General features: G+C 44.8%; 1 long non-coding RNA gene across 1 annotated transcript; it reads left to right on the top strand.

Annotated features, from left to right (window-relative positions):
* LOC110406960 lies at positions 6161-10067 on the top strand. The gene is made up of 3 exons (XR_002443658.1): positions 6161-6195; positions 8388-8480; positions 9122-10067. It is a non-coding gene; the product is annotated as an uncharacterized LOC110406960 (long non-coding RNA).

Raw genomic sequence — 11149 nt, forward strand, 5'->3', positions numbered from 1 at the left:
GGACTTGGAGATCTTAGAGGCCTTTTCCAACCTACGTGATTCTATGATTCTATGATTTGGATGGTCCCATGTTGAGCCACCAGGAGCTGAACTCAATTATCCTGTGGGTCCCTTCCAGCTCACAATATTCTGCAATTCTGCAAAACTGGGGTGGGACATGACCCCAGAAGGAGGAGGATGGTTTGGCTGATGCTCACAGGGATGCACTCTGCTTTCCTGAATTGGGTACTGTGACCTTGACTGAGCAGCAGAGAGATGACAGCTGTGTCTATTCTGACCAGAAGATCTTTAAGTTGCATCTCGTGTAATACTTGCACGTCCTGTCCTAGAAAGCTGCCACAACAGCCCTTATCTTGATGAGGGTCTCAGTGTGCTGCCCTAGTACACTGTAATAATAGCATCATTAGAAAAATTCCTTCCTATCATGCAGCCCAAGGACAAATGAGATCTCCCTCTGTGCTAATTCAACACGGATTTTGTTTATTCTTGATTATTTTTGTTGGTGACACTCCTATTACCGGAGTTCGTTCTGTTTGCTCACAGCACTCTCTCTGTTGTTAAAGCCTTTCTTTCGCATTTGACCTAAATGCTTCCAGTTTTTAAAACATTCAGGTAATTCCTCATCATGTCACTACTCTTGGCTCTTAAACAGAGTTTCTTCCTTCTTATGCCTCTGGTATCCGCAAAATAGTAGCTCAGTAAAAACAGCTTGCATTAACTTTACTGCTGAAGCAGGTGCACAAGGGAACCATCCATTTCCTAAACATATCACAAGGAGTTCTGTGTTGATTGTGCATTCATTATTGATAATTATTAATTATATTCTGGTTATTACAGTTCTCTCGTTTTATTGGCATGCCATGCATTTTACTGAGGGAAAAACCATTCAAAGAGAAATGGGTGACATTAGCTCAGCACAATGACTAATAACTTAATATCATGTCTATCTAATTACTGACCTCTGAAGCACAAGAAGTCCTATGCAAGCTTGTTCACACCATGCAGAATACATGAGAAGACGATTTTGCCACAAAGATTTGGCCACATCTAAAGTTGAAAGAGGAAGATGACAATTAGCCCCCATTATGTAGTGGAGGTTGGCCGGGCTTGGGCCAGCCAGACTTTTGCAAAGTGAATTTACACTTGGACTCTCAAGGGAATCTAAGGATAGGCCTAAGCATGCGTAGCCAACTGGGCTTGCACATGCAGGCTTGATGCCCAAGAAATGCTTAGTAAGGAAAATCCTATCCCTTCCCTTATGTTGACGGTTTGATGGCCAAACCGGAGTCACCTCTGAAAATCTGCTCCTTTGAGCACGTTAGCCCAGGACCTGATGTGGGAGCAAATCATCAGCCCATTGGGTTTGATTGCTTCCAGTGTAGCTCCTTCCCCTCCAGCTGCCTAGGGCATTGCCATCCTGATGTGGACAGATGTGCTCCCATGAATGGTGCCTCTTGAGGTTTACAGCAGCATCCAAACCCTCTCCCTGATGTGTCTGCCACCCTGGCCGTGCCAAGCCTGCATCAGTTTTGATATCCAGCCTTGGTGTTATTTGAATGTACAGTAAGTAGCCTCTTGCTGGAGATGCTGATAGCTTCTGAAATCTATATTCCAACGATGAGATAATAAAAAATATGTTTTACATCTTGGGGAAACGAGGTGACAGGCTGTAAGGGAGGAGATGAGGATTTGCACGAGCGCGTGTCCCCATCTCTCCATTCAGGATTCCTGCATTTCCAGGAAGGGTGACATAACTGGGGTGATGGAAACGTCCCATTTCCAGAGAGGGGACAGGAGGGAGGGGGCCCCAGCGCTGGGCTGGATTGATTTCCCTCTGCTGGAACAATCGCTGTTCCGAAGTGGCAAAAATAAATAATAATAAATGAGTAATAAACACCCCCTTTGAATCTTTAAATGAATATTGGATTTTAATTATAAAGGTTTAATTTTCAGAATGGAAAAGCTACTTTTGTACAATTACCGCGTGCAACTTTTAATTAACTTTCAAGAACTTTCTCTTACTTAAAGAAATCTAATTAATAATACTTAGGGAACTATTAGCATAAAATAACTCACGGAAAAGGGCAGAGAAATATAAAACAAATATATTTTGTACAAGATTACATGGGAGAAAGAGACTTGCTAATTCTGAAAACAAAGCCAAATCTTCCAGCTTTCCTAGTTCTGGCCTATAAGGAGCTTTTTGATGAATGAAAGCATGGGAAAGACACAGGGATCACAGGATTTAGAACAGAAAATACTGTTACGTTAATCAGCTGTTACAGAGACCTGTTGGACTAGGAGAGATGATCTGTTTCAAACACCAAAGGTTTCTGTACTGGGGGGAAATATGGCACTGGAAGATAAGACAGTTGCAGGGAGGTCGTAGAATCACAGAATCCTTAGAGTTGGAAGGGATCTCTGAGGGTCATCTAGTCCATCTCCCCTGCAATGAACAGGGACATGCACAGCTAGATCAGGTTGTCCAGGGCCTGATCCAGCCAGGCCTTGAAAGTCTCCAGAGATAGGGCATCAACCACACCTCTGGGCAACGTGTGCCAGTGCCCCACCACCCTCACTGTAAAAGACTTTTTCCTTATATCCAACCTAACTCTACATTCTTTGAGCTTGAAGCCATTTCCCCTTGTTCTATCAAAACAAACCCTGCTAAAGAGTCTGTCCCCTTCTTTCCTGTAGCTCCCTTTTAGATACTGGCAGGCTGCTCTCAGCTCTCCTCGTATCCTTCTCTTCTCCAGGCTGCACAGCCCCAGCTCTCAGCCTGTCCTCGCAGGGAGGTGTTCCATCCCTTGGAGCATTTTTTGTCCCTCCTCTGGACGCACTCCAACAGGTCTGTGTCTCTCTCATACTGAGAACTCCACATCTGGAAGCAGTGCTCCAGGTGAGGTCTCTGCAGCGCAGAGCAGAGGGGCAGATCCTCTCCCTTGCCCTGCTGGCCACGCTTCTTTTGATGCAGCCCAGGATACAGCTGGCTTTCTGGGCTGTGAAGGCACACTGCTGGCTCATGTCCAGCTTGCCATCCGTCAGTACCCCCAAGTCTTTCTCAGCAGGGCTGCCGTCAATCCTTTCATCCCCCAGTTTGTATTGGGGGGATGTTTGTAGGGAAGGGTTAAGTGAGGTGCTGGATAGGTGCTATATTTGGGTCTGTAAATGCAAAAAATGGGCTGAGCAGACTGGAAGCAAAGGGGCTCACACAGAAGTGTATTCCTGTAGGAACCAAGCAGGAAAATAAGGCAAGGGTGCAAGGACACGAGGCGGGTAGCCCGCAGTAAAACTTGTTGTTCCACTAATTGAACACTAGCTCCTTTTCCTAATGAGCTTTCTGATCAATATAGCTGAAAAACGAAATCAGAGAGCAGGAGCAAGGGACCTGCTTCCCATGTGCACAACAGTGGCTTCAAATTCACCTTGATGACCACCACATGGCTCTGGGCACAGCTCTGCAACAACTGTGGGCAGCATTCAGCTAAACCTGGAGCAGAAGCAGTAAGGCGTTGGACTGAGGACCTGCCTGATAACCTCAAGGGCAGCTCAAGAGCCTGAAGCATCCTTACTGGAGTATATACTGTGTTGGTTATTGTTTGGTACTGGTTGTACTTGTGGGACTCCAAAACCTTTGGCTAGGGTCCTCTCTATCAGTCAATTTCTATGACCAGAAAAGGGAGAAAGGTAAAGGAAGAAAAGGGAGGAAAAGCACTGATTTGGGCAAATTTACATTGAAATTCTTATAAAAATTGTTGTGGTCCAGAGCCCCTGAGTCTGTAGGGCATGTGCTGGACTGTACCTATCTCTGCTGATCTGGTGGGAAGACAGTGCTGTGCTCTGGAGCTATGAAAAAATGTCACAAAATGTTCTCCTTTTGTGTTCCAAGTAATTTTACTCTGCAAGAAAAAAACACCCTGAGCTGCTGAAAAACAACCGCCACAACAACAACAGAAAAAAAAAGAATAACACCCAAACGAGTTTAGATACTCATATCCCTGCTAGGATGTTCCTAATATAACCACCAAACACAGTTCTTAAGCCCATATTTATTACTATACAAATCTAGTTTAAAAACAGCTCTACAGGGGTTTGCGTTGAGCTGTAGCACTAGATCAGAGTAAAAAGGACATCGTATTCCAGGCAGAACTGCAGTGCTGCACTGACCTCCAGTGGAATTTGGGGAGATGTTCCCATCACAGAGGCTTCTTCGCAGCCCTCTGGAGCCAGGACTTGCCTTGTTTTAGGGCTTTATGTGGGCATTAGATTCCTATGGGACCAGCGGACTCATAGCAGATTGCTGCATGTTTTAGGGTGGTTTTAGTAAAATACAGTGAAATTGTTTATTTGGAAAAAAACATTTCCAGCCTAAGTCAGATTTAAATTTAAATATGCAGGTATTAAATGAAGTTTCTCAACATCAGTCAGCTTGAGGGGTTTTTAACTGATCCAAGACAATACATGGAATTTTCCTCCACTTTCCCATTGCTGATTAAAAAAAAAAGTAATTACAATTTCCCCATTAGAAAACCTTGTGCTTCAGTTTGGCCATCTAACTGAGATGCTCCAGTGGCAGTCACTTCGTGCCATGTCCAGCAGGAGATTTTCAAGATCAGACCGAGGTGACCAAATGGGGAAGAGGCACTTCCCAATCCATAGATGAACCCTGCTCACATCGTAGGGCAGCTCCACGTGACAGTGCGTCCTTTCATGTCCTGATCAAAGAAAAAGAGCTCAACCTGCCCAGATCTCCATTCTATGATTCTACGATCCTCTGGAACTGAGTAGTCCCAAGGTCAGCTGAAGGAGGTGGTGGCACGTATTGAATGGCCATCTCCAGGCTTGGATCTGGTTGTACTGGGAGCTGGATGTACACCAAACAAAACAGCTTTCACCGACACAAATATCTCCCAGTCTGAATATTAGAAAATCAGTTCAGCTTCCATTTTAAACGATAACCTTTACTGAAAATGATCCCTTTCCCCTGAAACAGCTAGAGGGCCCTTCCAGGTTGTTCAGGAGTTTTCTCTGAAGAGCAATTAGAGAACTATTGTTCAAAGTGTGCTCAACGAGGAGGCAATGAGGACTTCAGAGGAAAGAGGCAGAGACTGATAAAGCCACTCTAGAAGCAAGCAGGGGGGAGTCAGACCAACAAGGGGACCTGAAAGGAGAATGAGAGAAAAGAAGGCAGTTTTATTCTTGTTCTTTTTCTTTCTTTCTTTAAAGCAAGATAAAAATATTCACATTGAAGTGAAACAAGATATTTGGGGTTTGGGTTATTTTTAACTTTTTTTCTCTGCCATTCCTTCTAACCATCCTTTAATCACTGGACACACGTTAAATCAAAATCGCAGTTGGAGAAGTTGAGTTTGGTTTGGCGCGGCGGTGTTTGGTTTCTTGGAAATGTAGCTCTGATGTTTTACATCAAAGCATTCAGATACAAACATGTCTCGGGAAGATTGACAGCAAGGAAAACGTCAGCCTAAATGGTTAAATTTTGGCAAAATTATAATTAACTGACAACAGTGTTTTAATAATGAGAGGTGTCAGGCAACTTTAATAACTGCAGATGCCACTCTTCTGTATAACGCATTGAGAGAAGGATTTAGAATATATGCCAAACTGTTTAACTACATAGTGACAGTGGAAATGCTGGAGATTCTGATCCATCTGCGATGGAGTCTTCAAGGGATTTTTTCCCATTATTATTACGAGGACTGCTCCAAAACTAATGCCTTCCATTTTATGATGTCAGCCCACAACATTGGAGGTGGATGTTGGTGGTATAGCAGTAGAGGTTGAACCTTCCCACCAGTATTCCATTATATTTTGTTGCCATGTGGCAACAGATAGCAGCAGAGGGGCAGTCTGACAGAATGGCATCAGAATGGAAGCGCAGATGGAGCAAAGATGTGGAATTGAATTCCTCAGTGCAAAAAATATGGCGCCCATCGACATTTATCGACACTTGCCAAACATTTATGGAGACCAAACAGTAGATGTGTAGCAAAATGCTAAGTCACAGCTTGAAGCAGTGAATGAGCACCTGGTGGGAAGGCAGGGCCAACCCAGGGGAGCACAGATGCATGCAATGTACCTGATCCTGGATCCACCCCTTCCCAGACCCTTTAAGGGTTGGCAGTGGAAACAAGAGCATCCCCTTGGGGAGCCCTGCATACTTGAGGCCTTCTGAAGGTAAGCAGCATCTTTCCTTTATTTCTGTGCTCAGGGCTGTTGTATTTGAACAAATCCTTACTTGCTGTAGCCTGGGACTTTGCTGCTCTGCTGTCATTGCTGCTCTTTCCATTCCATTGCATTACAGGATGTCAGCACAGAGAGGCAGTGGGTGGTGAGTTCCAGCAGTGGTAACAGCAAGAGTGGGCCACTTCTGCTGACGCAGAGCATGGCATGCACTCTCTTGTTCATTGCTAGTGAAAATGTAGAGCTAATGGTGGTAATAATTTTGAAAAATAGTGTTTTGTAGCTGAGAACTTCCTCTATCAAATAGTGTTATTGTGCTCTTCGTAGTCATCGTGGTTTCAGTACAAGTAAATGGGAGGCATTACTTTTTGGAGTAACCCACATACAAAAGCAATTTCCTATCTGATTTCTGTATACTAATAATATCACAGAGCAAAAGAGTAATGCCTAGCGGACGGAGTGACGCCGTGTATGTAGCACGCTGTGTGCATGCTGGGACTCCTGTGATCAACAGGCAGTTGGCAGCTTTTGTTATTGCAGTGGGGGCTTTTCACAGAAATTATGGTATGGCTGGAGCAGGGCCCTCAGAATGGGAAATGCTTCTGTTCCTGATCCATTGCCACTCTTCCAGCCGCTGCTTGCAGGCTCATTGTGATGCGGTAAGCGTAGCAGGTTTATATAATCTATCATATCTTAATTAAAAGGTCTGCAGCTTTCATTTGGACTTTGCTCATTTTGTTTTTGTATTACCAAACTGAAGCGATTGGACGTTATTGAAAAAACACGTCTTGATGGCATTGAACCAAGACTCCTGACAAAAATGTTGGCAGAGAACTTCACGAGTATGACTGTTCATCGTGCTTCGCAAAAGTTATTTATTTCAAAATGTCAGAGTTTTCCACAGACCAGAAATTCCTGTTCCTTTCTGTCTCTATTAAAAAGTGCCTCAGCCCACACCCCCCACATCCAAATGCTCCGGCACCGAGTCTGCAGGAATGCGTGCATCAGCAAGACACGCCAAGAGCTACTGAAAGGATAAACAAAGTTACTCAAATTATTCTTACAAAGCAGAAAAATATGGATGTAATTTCATAAAATTATTTGCTGAGTGCTGAACAATGAGGCAAGCCCTCCAGCCCGAGTATATATCGTTCCCAATTATGCAAACCTCAGATTCATTATCCCCACTCTGATGTCATCCTGCATGCAGGTATATTGCTGTAATTCTTCTTTCTCCGTGCATCACGTGGCACTACTTTCTAGTTTACTTTGGAAAACTGCTTTTTGAGGGTAGAAATTTAACAGGTCAATGAATGGGATGTGTAAGTTGTGAAAATGGGACAGGGAAGTTAGAAGTGCTTTCTCACTTTCAAAAAAACATGAATTTCTGATTTAAATAATCCTTAATTTGCTTTAGCACATTAAAATCCAAACTGTGTTTCCATCCAGTGTATCAGTTATCACTGCTGGGCTGGAAAATAGAATATACTGTGTTGTCCATAGAATCACAGAACCATTTGAGTCCAAAGGGACCTTTGGCCATCTGGTCCCACTCCCTGCAGTGCCCAGGGACACCCACAGCACCCTCAGTGCTCAGGGCCCCGTCCAGCTCTGACCCTGGGGATCTCATCAAGAATGTCCCATCAGTTTGCCATCTTCATGCCCAAGAGTGGACATGCTTAAGAAATCTCAGGCCCTCAGACTGCATCATCCAAACAGCCCTTTGCAGCCTCAGGAGCACTTGGGAAAGGCAGAAGTGTTTGCAGCTGTGGTGACCTACAGGCAAATGGCAAAGACTGCTTGTAGAAACTAAATTTCACACGCAGTCACATCAGGAATCAAATGGAAAGGATTAGATCACCCCATCAAAGAGCTAAAACAATATCCTGCCTCATACACCCAATCAGGAGCAATCAGCAGAGCTCTAAATTTTGTGACTGCTTATAACAAACTGCCCATAAACAAGCTGCAGACCTAGGCAGGAACTTCAGATAACAAATGAATTTGAGCAAATCTCAGCAACAGCTCCTGGACAACTTGCAAACAGAAAGAAAACTAAATTAATCAGATAAATGATTTGCTCAGCTCTGGAAGAAAATGTCAAACACTTCAAAACTAACCTTTTGGCAGCGGGATTGCTCTTCCCGGATCTATTTAAGATTTCTGCCTTTTGCATTTGTCAACAGAGCAAGGAAGCAAGTGTGTTTCAATAAGGATGGTGTGCCAGTCACAGCACGGAGCAGCTGGCCCTGTACTGCTCAAATCCCTTCTTCCCTTCTGTGAGTACATTTCATGCAGTTGCACCAAAATGAGTGCTTGGCTGAATGGGAGCATGGGTTCCTTGCTTGGCACGCAGCCCTTTGCTGCTGCATGCATGGAGATGGCTTTGTCATGAGCACAGGTGGGACACCTCATTGCATAGCATGCATGGGGATGCCTCGTTACACAGCATGCCAGGCTTGCTCTGCCATGTATTGATCAGGCAGAGGTGCATTCAGTGCAGAGATGTCTCTTTGCTGGTTGAAGTACAGGGTGTTCGATGTTTATTGTGTTCTCAACAAAGTCTGTTATCAGCAAGTTTGAAGTTTGTTGCTATCTCCCAGCGTCTTAGACTAATCACTGTAATGAAGGCATTGAACGGAGCCCTTCTCAGGTGGCATTTACCATTGTTTGCTGCAGATAACATAAAGCTTTCTGATTACAGTCGGCTTTTATCACTTCAGAGCAAATCTACTCCACTGAAATGTGCTAATAAAACCCACGGAAGCAACAAACTGGAAAGAAGTGTTACAGCAATAAAGGAACATGAGGGAAAATGTACGGCTTTTGCCGCTGTTATCATTTTCAATTTATTAAGATCTAACCATTTTTGTAATATGGAGCTATTGCTGGGGGTTAATTTAATCTTCTCTAATGCCAGGTTCGGGTCAGTTTGCAGTGTCAATTTAGATGCAGTGCATATTTTTGCGTTTGAATCAGAGAAACACCCTCCACGGCCCCATGACCATATGCTTTCAACAATCCGAGTGTAAATGCCCGGCACTTCACGCGTCTGCTTTATGAGATGAGCTCCAGCCTTTAAGCATGCAAGTCCCATCAAAAGTGCCTGAAGTCACAGCTCCAAGGATGAGCAGCTCCTGGTTGCGATGCGGTGACACTGAGGTATGAGCTGGAGCCATCCATCGCTGCTGCCCTCAGCCAACCACTGCGTCTTTACCTGCTGCCTTTCTCTTTAAATGGTCCCAGAAGCAGATTAGAAAACTGCCAAGCTAAATCTTGAGTTCTTCATTCCATCTGTACCGAAGATGGCAGTTGTCTTGTGTGTAGAAGGGCAATGTGAAATCCAATAAAGGTTTTATGCTGCTACTATGGAGGCTAAAGACAGCAGCCCAGCAGTGTGCTTAAAGCACAGAGGGGAAAACTGGATCCAAGCATTTGGGCCAGGAGAGAAGCAGGACAATCAGAGTCTTCCGTGTTTGTGCATACGAGGTGGGATATTAATTATTGCGAACTCTTATTCATAATCCCACAATGTGAATAACATCAAACCACAGGCTGCATGAGGATGCTGAAAGGTTAGGATATCAGTACGCCTTTCTGTTCAGGTCATCTACTGCAAATCAAGGACACCAAACTCTTCGGCATCCCACTTCCCTGATGGATACCTGGCTCGGTTCAGCTGTCCCGTGATTTCTTGTGCTAGTGTCTTTCCTGCTTTTTCCCTTTCGATGTGTTTCTGTGCAACTAAAGCAATCACCTCACTACAGGGACTCAAGTGGAGAAGCATGTTAGCAGAGCAGTCCTCCCTTCTTTGGAGCCATGTAGGCCTCTAGATTTCACTGAACATTATTTAATCTCTGTGTTAGTGACTGCACGCACCTGGACCTGTTAACATGCACACCCATCCTGGGCACGTGTCCCTCAACTGCCTCTTGGTCTGTGACAGCCTCCTGTCTCTGTTCTCCCAGCCTCCATTTAGTTCACTTGAAGAGGATGAGGTCCTGGAAGGTGTCCAAAGATGGGCAATGGAGCTGTGAAGGGTCTGGAGCACAAGTCTTATGGGGAGTGGCTGAGAGAACTGGAATGGTTCAGTCTGGAGAAGAGATGCTCAAGGGAGACCTCAAAACTCCCTACAATCCCTGAAAGGATGTTGTGGTAAGGTAAGGGTCAGCCTCTGCTCCCAGATAACAGCAATAGAATGAAAAGTGATGGCCTTAAGTTGTGCTGGGGACATTCAGGTTGGATTTCAGGGAACATTTCTCAGAAAGAGCGGTGCTGCACTGGCACAGGATGCCCAGGGAGCAGTGGGGTCACTGTCCCTGGAGGTGTTCCAGAGCCATGGGGATGTAGCACTGAGGGACATGGTCAGTGGGCACGGTTGGATGGGTTGGGGGTGGACTGGGTGATCTGAGAGATCCTTTCCAACTTTAATGATTCTATAATGTCTTTATGGGGTAGAAGAAATGGGTGTTGTAGGATCTCACAGAACATGGGATTAGTGATAGGACAAGGAGAAATGGCTTTAAAGTAGAAGAGGGTAGATTTATGTTAGATTAGAGACATTTTTTACTCAGAGGGTGGTGAAGTGCTGGCACAGGCTGCCCAGAGAAGTTGTGGGTGCCTCATCTCTGGGGGCATTCAGGGCCAGGTTGGATGGGATCCTGGTCACTCTGATCTTGTGGTTGGCAACCCTGCCGTGGCTTGAGGGTTGGAACTACATGATCTTTAAAGTATCCTCCAACCTAAATCATTCCATGGTTCTATGGGATTACCTGAAAGACATAGAGCATAAGAGGAGGGCTGACCAAGAGTGCTGTGTAGAGGAAAACACCAAGCTCAGAAGCTTCATTTTTTTGCAGAGCTGCCCAGATACTCAAAGCACAGAGTGCTCACACTGTTCTAGTCCTTATTCAGTCCCCACCTGTGTTCAAGTTGCTCATGAACTCCA

The sequence above is a fragment of the Numida meleagris genome, chromosome 16, assembly GCF_002078875.1.
Source record: "Numida meleagris isolate 19003 breed g44 Domestic line chromosome 16, NumMel1.0, whole genome shotgun sequence".
Taxonomy (NCBI): domain Eukaryota; kingdom Metazoa; phylum Chordata; class Aves; order Galliformes; family Numididae; genus Numida; species Numida meleagris.